At 41.3% G+C, this 11818-nt stretch overlaps 1 long non-coding RNA gene across 1 annotated transcript; it reads right to left on the bottom strand.

Annotated features, from left to right (window-relative positions):
* Positions 1-1026: 1026 nt before the first annotated feature.
* LOC149353947 (uncharacterized) lies at positions 1027-7513 on the bottom strand. The gene is made up of 3 exons (XR_016291133.1): positions 7301-7513; positions 6314-6494; positions 1027-1998 (listed from the first exon to the last, which is right to left on the bottom strand). It is a non-coding gene; the product is annotated as an uncharacterized LOC149353947 (long non-coding RNA).
* Positions 7514-11818: the final 4305 nt, after the last annotated feature.

Raw genomic sequence — 11818 nt, 5'->3', positions numbered from 1 at the left:
TGGAGAACAATAGAGGAACAAAATATTGCCTTCGGCACGCTTCCCCTCAGTTCCCTCTGAGTAACAATGACTGACACACAGCAATTGAAAAACATAACAGGTTTTAATTCACGATGTTTCGGCTGGAGGCCAGCCTTTTTCGAGTATAGTATAGCATTCGAAACAAAAGCTGTGCGCTTCAAATGCTGTAGTACACTTGAAAACGACTGGCCCTCCAACCAAAACATCGTCAATTAAATCCCGTTAGGTTTTTCTTACATATATACGAGGTGTTTCAGGGAAGACTAAGTAATTTTCAAAAAACAGGTATTTTGAGATGAATGTATGGCTTTTTCAGCATAGTATTACCAGTGTTGGCAGTCAACAGAAAACTTGTGAAGAGTCTTACGTAATAAGCTGGTTAGCTAATTTTTATTAATGAACCTTTTCACTATCAGAAACTTTGTTAAAACATTAAGTTGGGCTAGTTGGTAACGGCTTGAAGGAATCATACTCTTAGCGGTAAGAACACACACAACACCAAGACACACACACACACAGGACACCCGCTAGACTTCAACTATCTTTACTGGACACTTGTACAACATAAATATGTATCACTGAGCACACGCAGGTGCCTCGTCATCGGCATCAGGTCTAAATACGCCCTCCCCTCTCCTCCAAGGCATACGGTTGCGCCGATAAACAATCCCTTTTTCTGCCAATGCCAGGGAGGGAGTGCTTACACACATGTCACCCGCCTCTTGAATACGAAAGGCCTGGAAGCCGAGAAAAAAGAAAGAAAAATTATCGAAGTCTTTCGTATTCAAGAGGCGGGTGACATGTGTAAGCACTCCCTCCCTGGTGTTGGCAGAAAAAGAGATTGTTTATCGGCGCAACCGTATGCCTTGCAGGAGAGGGCAGGGCATAGTTAGACCTGTTGCGGATGACGAGGCACCTGCGTGTGCTCAGTGATACATATTTATGTTGTACAAGTGTCCAGTAAAGATAGCTGAAGTCTAGCGGGTGTCCTGTGTGTGTGTGTGTCTTGGTGTTGTGTGTGTTTCTTACTGCTAAGAATATGATTCCTTCACTATCAGAGTTAGGCGTCTAGTTGCCATTAGAGATTTGTAGCAGTTACATGCACTGGAGGAGTTTCTTTCCCTGTGTGCTTTCAAAAGCGCATGTATTTTCACACGATGCAGCCAATTTTTTTTGAGCCACAGCGGCGAAAGTAATCATGTTTTGTACATTCCAGAAACTGATATGGCTACTACGAACAACTGGCTAAAAGTCTCTAACTGCAACCAGTTGCAAACCTGTGTTAGTTAAAAAGTTAATTATCAGAAATTAGTTAACCAGCTTACTAAATACACCTCACCGGCTTTCTGGTGTCTGCTAACACTGGTAATATTATGCAGCAAAAGCCATATTTTTGAAAACTTATTCTTCCCTGAAACATCTGGTGCATATAAATACTGCTCACTTTCCTGTACAACACAGAAACGAAATAATTTCTTCTGTAACATGAAAGTTCCATGAGCCACATAACAAACCCGTGGAAAAAAACTGCATGCATACACACACATCTCTCCAAAACAGCTAAAAAATCCCACACAGTGAAACAATGCTTACACTGTCTTAAGACCAACATTAAAGGCTGCAAACACTAGCGAATTAAAAGTCAAACAAATGCCAAACATATGCTAAATGTCCCCATGGATGTAGATATTAAGCTATGAGCTGATTTTAATAAAAATGCATCAGCACAGAAATGCTTAAGCGACTTTGTTGGTGCACTATCCTGACACTTGTCCTCAATACCAGGCAGCCTGCTTGTTGTTCATCATCATCATCAGCCTGGCTATGCCCACTGCAGGGCAAAGGCCTCTCCCATGCCTCTCCAATTAACCCTGTCGTTACTTGTCTGCATCACCAGTGGAAGAGGTAGCGTCCTAGTGATGAGACGTGTGCACGAACAGGTAGCCTTCTCCATGGCAGAATGCAGCAGCAAGAGAACTGCACAAGAAAACATTCAAAGTATACAGTAATAGTAACTTCTAATAGAATCAAACACGGAGCAGCAACAATCAGTTAAATGTGCACTAAAATGCAGCACTCCGAGTGAGTTTGATAAAGCTGCTGAGTAATAGCATAAGCAGCAGTCACAAGACTAGAACTAAATGTAATGCGTCCTTGAACAAGAAAAAGCTATAACATGCTGTTGTGTTCAATTCTGCCCCCACATTCGAAGACTGAATGATATTCACAGGAACTGACATTAACGTGTTACACCTAATTAGGCAGGCTCGAGACAAGGCGGTAGGTGACTATGGCATAGGTTCTAGGAACAGTAGGGGAGAGTTATTAGTAGAGTTCGCAGATAGAAATAGTTTACGGATTATGAATACCTTCTTCCGAAAACGAGCAAACAGGAAGTGGACGTGGAAGAGCCCCAATGGTGAGACTAAACATGAAATAGACTTCATACTGTGTGCACACCCTGGCATCGTAGAGGATGTGGAGGTCCTCGGTAAGGTCCGTTGTAGCGACCACAGAATGGTAAGGTCTCGTGTTAGCTTAGATTTGAAGAGGGAACGGAGGAAACTGGTGAAGCGAAAGGCTATTAACGAGTTAGCATTAAGAGGGAAGGTAGAGGAATTCAGACTGTCGCTGCAAAACAGATTTTCCGCTTTAACTGAAGAAGACAACCGCAGTGTTGAAACAATGAATGATAATCTTACAGCTATCGTTACAGAGTGCGCCGCAGAAGTAGGTGGTAGGATGGTTCGACAGGATACCAGCAAGCTATCTCAGGAGACTAAAGATCTGATTAAGAAACGCCAAAGCATGAGGACTTCTAACTCCACAGACAGGATAGAACTAGCAGATCTATCGAAGTTAATAAATAAGCGCAAGGTAGCCGACATAAGAAAGTTTAACGTGGAGAAAATCGAGCATGCTCTAAGGAACGGAGGTAGCCTAAAATCAGTGAGGAGAAAACTGGGCATAGGTAAAAACCAGATGTATGCGCTAAAAGACAAACAGGGCAATGTCATCAGCAATATGGATAAGATAGTTGAATTAGCCGAAGAATTCTACACAAATCTATACAGTAGCGAATGTAATCATCAAGTTACTGAGGGAGGCAGTCGAGCACAGCAATGGGACATCCTGCCAGTAACGAAGGAGGAAGTAAAGAAAGCCTTAGGAGCAATGCAAAGAGGGAAAGCAGCTGGTGAGGATCAGGTAACAGCAGATTTGTTGAAGTACGGAGGAGAGATTGTGCTACAAAAACTAGCCACCCTGTATACGCAGTGCCTTGTGACCTCGAGAGTACCAGAAGCTTGGAAGAACGCTAAGATTATCTTAATTCATAAGAAAGGAGACGTCAAGGACTTGAAGAATTACAGACCAATCAGCTTATTGTCCGTTGCCTACAAGGTATTTACTAAGGTAATCGCTAATAGAGTCAGGACAACCTTGGACTTTAGTCAACCAAATGATCAGGCAGGCTTTCGTAAAGGATACTCAACAATAGACCACATTCACACTATCAATCAGGTGATAAAGAAATGCGCAGAATATAACCAACCCCTATATATAGCCTTCATTGATTACGAGAAAGCATTTGACTCAGTGGAAACCTCAGCTGTCATGCAGGCATTGCGGATTCAGGGTGTGGAAGAGTGTTATGAGAAAATATTGGAAGATATCTATAACGATTGCACAGCTACTATAGTTCTCCATAAAGTCAGCAATAAAATTCCAATACGGAAAGGTGTCAGGCAGGGAGACATGATCTCGCCAATGCTCTTCAATGCCTGCTTACAGGAGGTATTCCGGGGACTGGAATGGGAACAGTTAGGGATAAGTTTAGTTTAGTTTATGGGGTTTAACGTCCCAAAGCGACTGAGGCTATGAGAGACGCCGTAGTGAAGGGCTCCGGAAATTTCGACCACCTGGGGTTCTTTAACGTGCACTGACATCGCACAGTACACGGGCCTCTAGAATTTCTCCTCCAAAGAAATTCCAGCCGCCGCGGCCGGGATCGAACCCGCGTCTTTCGGGTCAGCAGCCGAGCACCATAGCCACTGAGCCACCGCGGCGGCAGTTAGGGATAAGAGTTAATGGAGAATACCTGAGTAATTTGCGATTCGCTGATGACATTGCCTTGCTAAGCCACTCAGGACAAGAATTGCAAAGCATGATCAACCAGTTAGACAGGCAGAGCAGAACGGTGGGGCTAAGAATTAACACGCAGAAAACCAAAGTAATGTTCAACAGCCTAGCAAGGGAACAGCAGTTCGCAATTGGTAGCGAGGTGCTGGAAGTAGTAAGAGAATATGTCTACTTAGGGCAGGTAGTGACCGCAGATCCGGATCATGAGAGGGAAATAACTAGAAGAATAAGAATGGGGTGGAGCGCATATAGCAGATTCTCTCAGATCATGATTGGTAGCTTACCAATATCCCTGAAGAGCAAAGTATACAACAGCTGCATCCTACCGGTACTCACCTATGGGGCAGAAACGTGAAGGCTAACAAAGAGGGTTCAGCTTAAGTTAAGAACAACGCAGCGAGCTATGGAAAGGAAAATGATAGGTGTAACATTAAGAGATCGGAAGAGGGCGGAGTGGGTGAGGGAACAAACGCGGGTTAATGACATCTTAGTTGAAATCAAGAAGAAGAAATGGGCTTGGGCAGGGCATGTAATGCGAAGGCAAGATAACCGCTGGTCCTTAAGGGTAACGGAGTGGATTCCAAGAGAAAGCAAATGCAGCAGGGGACGGCAGAAAGTTAGGTGGTCGGATGAGATTAAGAAGTTTGCGGGGATACAGTGGCGGCAAGTGACAAAGGACAGGGTTAATTGGAGAGACATGGGAGAGGCCTTTGCCCTGCAGTGGGTGTAGTCAGGCTGATGATGATGATGACCAAATTGGGCTACCACGAAGAGATATTTAGCCATTCCAGTCATATGAAGATAACATGCACGCCATAAAATATAAAAATTATTTTGTGTTTCTGATTTGTCTGCACAAAAATTCAGGCAGCTTTTGTTTTCAAAAGTGATGGCACAAAGACATTGCAATATAATGCACATGTTGCTGTGGATAATGTATCATTTGGAGCTATACCAGGTGTTAGGGGAAAATGTATGAACAAAGAGTACAAAGGTGAGCAAGTTCGTCAGGGCAAGAGTGGCACACACTAAAGCAAATGAATCAAAATATTAAGGCACACACTGCGTCAGATACAATACTTGTAAGTAAAGCTGCATAGAACTACAAGCGATAAAAGCCTCAGAAACGTACCCCTAAGGGAGCAGCTGGACTGGTAGTTTTTTATTTGTCCCGTAGCACATCCCTCTAGTGCTGAGGCCTGCTCATATCTGTTTAAGTTAAGAATACAAGGGAAACAAGCAAACAAGTGTTCCAAGGAAGATAAAAATGTGCATTTATGTGTTCTTTAGGAAATTACCTGTCACTAATTGCAGCAATAAATACCTCGAGAAAGAAAATAAGTTATTTACACAGCTTATTACAAACCTTGATGGTACGGGAGAAAGGCAACATCAAATGCATCGGTTCAAGTAAAGCCAGGGGTCTTGTTAAGGTCACAGCAATATTTGTTGACTTACGCTCAGCTAGTGTAATGCAATCAGTAACTGAACGTCGGCATGAATAAAAAAAACATTGCACCAATACTCAATTCCAAATGCATTTCAACTGTACACTGCAGTCAGTTGTGACAAAGGGAGTGTGAAAGAAAACCTCAGCAATGCTCATGACATCGAATAAGCACCTTTCTTCTGTACAGCTAAAATATAAGCTTTGCAGGGTTTCATGTAATGCAAGGATAACCTGGTAAGGTATCAATTATTGATGCTAGCAACAAATATGCTTCTAAAGCAGAGTGCTCCACTTGAATGCCAATATTCAATTATGCATTGCCCGTTAGGCCATGCCTATCACATCACTGGTTCACTTCAAACATGCCATACCTTGTAAGAGGCAGGTACTGCTGAAGTAAACCTATAAAATTTATTTGCTGCTTTTAGACTGCTGTATAAAGGTCATGAAGCAGATAATTGTTTTAATTTGGTCTATACAGTGGTCAAGATTTCCAAGCACGAGAGGCATGAGGGAAAAAACTATAGAAAGCATTTCACACTATAACACAATGCACTTGACTAGGGGAGTGCTTTCATGACACCCGCAATATCTTTTCCCTTTCTCTTGGTCCTCTTTTAAAAGAAAAAAAAACGAAAGAGAGAGGGAGCCTGGACCAGAAGATTTTTGGCAGGCTAAAAAAGACAAGGAAAATATACCCACTTGTCTGCCTATCCTTTTACAAGTGGCACATGCTTGATATCCAGTGTCAATGGCTGATAGGCTGAACCAGCAGGTCTTGATGTCATTTGCCTCTGGTTGAGGTAGCATTGGCTCGATGACAGATGAAAGCTGGTGCAAAAGTAGCGTGATGATACCGGTGGAGCAGCTGTACAGGGCTTGACTGCGGGTGCATTTGAAGAAAGGCTGCATTAGAGCCATGCTTTCATAAACATCACAGAAGCCACATCCCATTAAAACCTCTAGCTGTTCAGTCCAATGTGTTCATGAGTGGAGGCTAATTATTAATTACCTATGCCTCCAATAGTTAGCAAAAAAAAGGTTTACAAAGCTTGTCATACTTTTCTTAAAGCTATTATTCGCGAATCACGTTATACTTTCATCGCTTCAGACTGAAAATGGGGGAATGACATAAATGTAGTGAACGTAAAACAATATAATGACAACAAACCTTCCATTGTGCGATTACCTCAGCTGCACTGCAATGGAATGGTTCTGCTATTTTTAATCGTCGTTTCGTTGACCAGAACTATCAAGAAACACAGCACTTGATGTGATTGCGACGTAGAACGGGCAATGCTCCTTATCCAGTAAACACTCAGGCAGCAGAATCAAAAGACGCACGCCGCTACAAGCACTTTTCGTTCTTATGGTCTCCTTTTCACGCGCTGCTCCTGTTCAGTCGGAATAACGAATCAAGCAGCACCCCATAGTTCTCGGCGTGCAACCAAATTCTATCACATAACTCCTGCGCCGAGGAGCTGACGCAAACAGCGTGAGGCGGCGGGTTAAAAGTTGCATAGTTGGCAAGCGAGCGTGTCAGAACACCTTCTCTCTGCAAACGATCGCGTGGTGCCCGCATTTTGCACCTCACTGCGAACAAGACGTGAAGACCAACCCAAATGCATTCGCAGCCCTCAATCATGCCCCCGACACATCGCAGAAGTCATTTTCCAGTTCTGTACTTACATTTGTCAACGTTCACGGCAAGCCGTTTCTTCTATCGGGCATCGGGCGCCGGCCGCTCTCGGCGTGGTTGCGTGCAGTACGTCAGAGCAGTTTTTGAGCACTGCGTGCGCGTAAGAACGTCTTCCGCAGCACTGGAGCCATCTGTCACCTTCCGAGTTCAGTCACACTACCACAACACTAACGAGGCCGCACATTTAACACAAACAAACTGAAGAAACGTATACCCACATCACAACCGTCGCACCCCGTCGTTTCAGCGTCCTAAGAAAGATAGTGTAGCGCGCGGCCAACATGAGACTCGCAATCCGCCGCCAGCGAACGGAAAGGTGGCGCTAATGTCGCCTAACTTTACACGCGTTAAAAAAAGAATTGATAAAGCCCTTTTTGCCACAAACTTGTTGCACTAAACGACAAAATATTTTGTTTCAATTACAAAGTCAGCAAATTGGAATGATTGCGGTGAAAAAATGCGACTACTCACAACCATCTGTTTCTGGCGGCGCTGCGAATGAAAGCTTGGAAAACCGGGCAGCATGCCGGGCAGCTACAGGCGACGCATCTGGGGCCAGGAAAGCCGCAGCCGCTGCACGGCTGCACTGTCTACCTAGTTCTAAGGCTATAACTCAGCTCCCCTGAACTGCGTCGCAGAATAAGGAATGATGATGATGTTGCCAAACGCTACTGGTTTCGGTTTTTATTTTCGCATATTGTGTGGCTTAGCGTACTCTACACAGCTTGGCTCATGCGATTTAGTGTACGTGTGTGTACCTAGGAAACACGAGCGTTCGCACGCCGCTCTAGCGTGACGCGCGAAACTTTCAAGGCTGCGCTGCAGCATCGCCTCTGTTTTGTGTGTGTTTATATCACGTCATTGGACACCTTGCACGCTCTTTGCTCGAGCGAGCCCCGCCGACAGTCGTGCTACCGTAGTCTTTTTGTGTGCTTCCTTGATTGCTTTTTGCCTCTGCCTTATGCGGTCCTCGGCTCGGCCTCACGTCCGCTGATGGCAGTAAGAAAAGGCGAAGAATGAACACATGCTTTCGCGCGTCTACTCCGTATGACTACGTTAAAACCCAACACTTTATTCCAGGATTCCTTAGTCATTGCATTACGGGAAGATAGAATATACAGCTCTCACCACGTTTTCCCTCGCCACAGCTTCGTACCGTGTTTGCGTTGAAGGAGATAGATAGATAGATAGATAGATAGATAGATAGATAGATAGATAGATAGATAGATAGATAGATAGATAGATAGATAGATAGATAGATAGATAGATAGATAGATAGATAGATAGATAGATAGATAGATAGATAGATAGATAGATAGATAGATAGATAGATAGATAGATAGATAGATAGATAGATAGATAGATAGATAGATAGATAGATAGATAGATAGATAGATAGATAGATAGATAGATAGATAGATAGATAGATAGATAGATAGATAGATAGATAGATAGATAGATAGATAGATAGATAGATAGATAGATAGATAGATAGATAGATAGATAGATAGATAGATAGATAGATAGATAGATAGATAGATAGATAGATAGATAGATAGATAGATAGATAGATAGATAGATAGATAGATAGATAGATAGATAGATAGATAGATAGATAGATAGATAGATAGATAGATAGATAGATAGATAGATAGATAGATAGATAGATAGATAGATAGATAGATAGATAGATAGATAGATAGATAGATAGATAGATAGATAGATAGATAGATAGATAGATAGATAGATAGATAGATAGATAGATAGATAGATAGATAGATAGATAGATAGATAGATAGATAGATAGATAGATAGATAGATAGATAGATAGATAGATAGATAGATAGATAGATAGATAGATAGATAGATAGATAGATAGATAGATAGATAGATCTTTATTTAGACAACAAGGTCTCGGATACAGGGGCAAAAGGCAGATGCACTCTGCCTGACGGGGCCCAAGCACCCGACACAATGCTCAGGACAAGCGGCAAAAGAAGCAAGAGCTTCATACACTCTCATTACAAAAACAAAAAATAATTATACAAGGTAAAAGTAGGAGGAAGGTGCATACTTTTGCAATGACATAATTAAAGTAAATATTTACAAGGCACATCACAACAAGAAAAACACGAGAATTCACAGAGTTGACGGAAAAACAGGGACATCAAGAATTTCTGTGTGAACAACCCTTTAATCATTCGGGCGAGAAAGGAGGTAAGCTTTAGCATTTCTTTTGAAGGACTTTTGGGAAACAGATTTCTGAATAATTTCTATGGCCTGTGTATGTTTATTTAGAAGACTGGGAATTAAATATGAAAGCATTTCGGTTCCATAGTTAGTCCTTACGAATGGTACTCTGTAACTGACGTGTCTTAATTTATAAGGCGCGTCACTACTAGAGTTTAATTGAACATATTTAGTGGGATGATGTTTGAAATCGTTAAACACATAAGAAAACAGTTTCAACTCAAATAATTCATTGACTTTTAGAATAGAATGCTTAGAGAAGTACAAACCTGTATGATCATTGTATGCAAGGTTTTCGACATATCGCATTGCTTTTTTCTGTAATGTTATCAGCCTCGTGAGGTTAGTTTTCGTTGTAGATCCCCAAACAAGTAAACAATAATGAAGATGTGATTGAATTAGGATATAATATAACTGCCACTTCAGCCATTTCGGAACAAGGTCTCGAAGTTTATATAATACACATAATGACCTTGATATGCTGGCATGAATCTTATTAATATGCAGGGTCCAACTCAAGTGTTCTTCAAAGATTATGCCTAAAAATTTGTAGGAAGAAACACGCTCAATTACGCTATTTTTGAATGTAAGATTAATTTCACTGTTATCAGGCTTGTTACGTGCCTTAAATACAATAAGCTTTGTTTTATTAACATTTAACTCTAGTTTATTTATATTCAACCATAAAGACAATTCTTGTAACCATGCATTTGCCTCAGCCTGAATATTACTAAGATTCATGCCAGAAAAAAATACACTGGTATCATCTGCATATAAAATTATTGTGGGAGTTCGAGGGATGGCTATTATATCATTGATATAAAGAATGAAAAATATTGGACCCAAAATAGACCCTTGTGGAACACCGTATATTAATTGACCAGGTTGTGATTGATGACCATTCAAACATGTGTACTGCACGCGACCGGAAAGATAAGTACGGATCAGACTTAAGGCAACTCCTCGAATGCCATAAAACGGTAGCTTATAAAATAAAATATCATGTTTAACTGAATCAAATGCCTTCCTGAAATCTAAAAAAAGTCCAACTGTAAATTGTTTGTCATTCATATTAGAAAATATTTTTTCCTTTATACTAAGCAATGCCATTTCTGTTGACTTCTTCTCACGAAATCCGAACTGTTCGTTAACAAAAATTTGTCTGTCGTCAAAGAACTTACACAGTCTGATTTTGATCAAATATTCCAGCAGTTTAGAAAACAAAGGGAGTACAGATATAGGTCTGTAGTTGTTTATATTGTCATAAGGGCCACCTTTGTGTAAAACAACCACTCTGGCAATTTTCATACCATCTGGAAATATACCTTGAACTAACGCGTTGTTACATATATGCTGCAAGGGCAAGCTAATTAGATCGGTAACAGCAATAATAGGCTCGGCCTTAATTTCATCAGCGCCTGCCGCAGTGGATTTGTCTAGGCTTCTAAGGAATGTGAATACTTCATGTTCGCTGCAAGGATTCAAGAATATGGAACTACCAATTGGAGAGGCAATATACTGAGCAATTTCATGATTTCTATCCTGCTTCTGAGATGATTCGCCAGAGGATAGGAAATGAGCATTAAACTTGTCTGCCAAAGCATCGCCACTGTATTCAACACCATTGAATGTTAATGTGCTGGGAATATGGGTTGTCGCCCTTCCCATGAGGTCGCTCAAACAATCCCATATTTTCTTAGGGCAATTGGAGACTGCTGAAAATTTATTCTGATAATACTGTTTCTTAGCTTTTTTAATATCAGAGCCTAACTTATTTCTAAGTTTTTTGTATTCCTTAAGTATGACTGGATCTTTTGATTGGATGAATTTGTCAAAAAGCCTGTCACGGGTTTGAATTCGTCGATATAACTCTCTCGTAACCCACGGCTTTCGAGACTTTTTGTGAGTTTTTCCCACTGTCAAAGGAAATGCAGTATCATATTTGCTTTTTACTAACTGAAGAAAGATATTGTACGCTATACTAGGATTTAACTCATTGTAAACTTCGCTCCAGGCAGTGCTTTCCATCATGGATCTAAACCTAGCTAAGTTTTCTTGATTGAAACTGCGATATACTATCTGGGGAGTTGGTACTTGCTTCCTTTTTTTTATCGCCCGAGGAAAAAAACAGAATATAGGCAGATGGTCGCTCAAATCAAATGTAAGCACACCTGATAGCACTCTTGATAACTCATGATTTGTAACACATAAATCTAATAATGAGTCCCTCTCTAAGGTTATTCTTGTTGGTGACTGAA

Source organism: Amblyomma mixtum, chromosome 3 (assembly GCF_055824585.1).
Source record: "Amblyomma mixtum isolate Tamu chromosome 3, ASM5582458v1, whole genome shotgun sequence".
In the NCBI taxonomy this organism is placed as follows: domain Eukaryota; kingdom Metazoa; phylum Arthropoda; class Arachnida; order Ixodida; family Ixodidae; genus Amblyomma; species Amblyomma mixtum.
Note: the sequence above shows the minus strand (reverse complement) of the source record. Positions and strands in the feature narration are given on the sequence as shown.